Source organism: Cyprinodon variegatus, unplaced genomic scaffold (assembly GCF_000732505.1).
Source record: "Cyprinodon variegatus isolate N-32 unplaced genomic scaffold, C_variegatus-1.0 Scaffold504, whole genome shotgun sequence".
Classification (NCBI taxonomy): domain Eukaryota; kingdom Metazoa; phylum Chordata; class Actinopteri; order Cyprinodontiformes; family Cyprinodontidae; genus Cyprinodon; species Cyprinodon variegatus.
Window position 1 is genome coordinate 447,324 of NW_015150957.1, and position 597 is coordinate 447,920.

Consider the following 597-nt stretch of genomic DNA (forward strand, 5'->3'; position numbering starts at 1 on the left):
AAGCAGCTGAAGTGGCGATCTGGACTGTGCCTGCTTAACCTTTCTGTCCTTCGAAGAGAAACGTTTTTACAATATTCTAAAGTACACAAAAAAGGTGCTATAGGCTGGAAAAACCCTGTTTAACTTTCAGAGTATGAACAACTGGAGGAGGGAATCCCCATCTACTCCAGAGCTTCTGATCTACTGAAGCTTAACTTCATTTAGGAAATATGGCGAGGCACAAAAGTCATGAGACAAACCGTCTCTTTCATCAAAAAGAAGGAATGACCTCACATGCAGTGAAGTATCAAAACACGGGTTCAAAAACCACAAGCCTCCTTGTTTCCCTTTGCTTGGAAGAGGTGGGCAGTAAAAACAGTAAAGCTCTAAAAAAAGCTCCGTACGTCGGACCTATTTACATGATTTCTAATCCAGCTTAGATTAGCTCCCACCAGATTTAAAGAAAAAGTCCGCTCACATTCAGAACACAAACTTCTGAAAGTTCTTTAAGTTAAATAAATAAGTGTTTTTAATTCAGAGTAATTTTCATGTGAATGTGCTTTACTGGAGGCATCCATGTTTGTCAAAGAACACTACTGCCACCTACTGGTTAGTGAC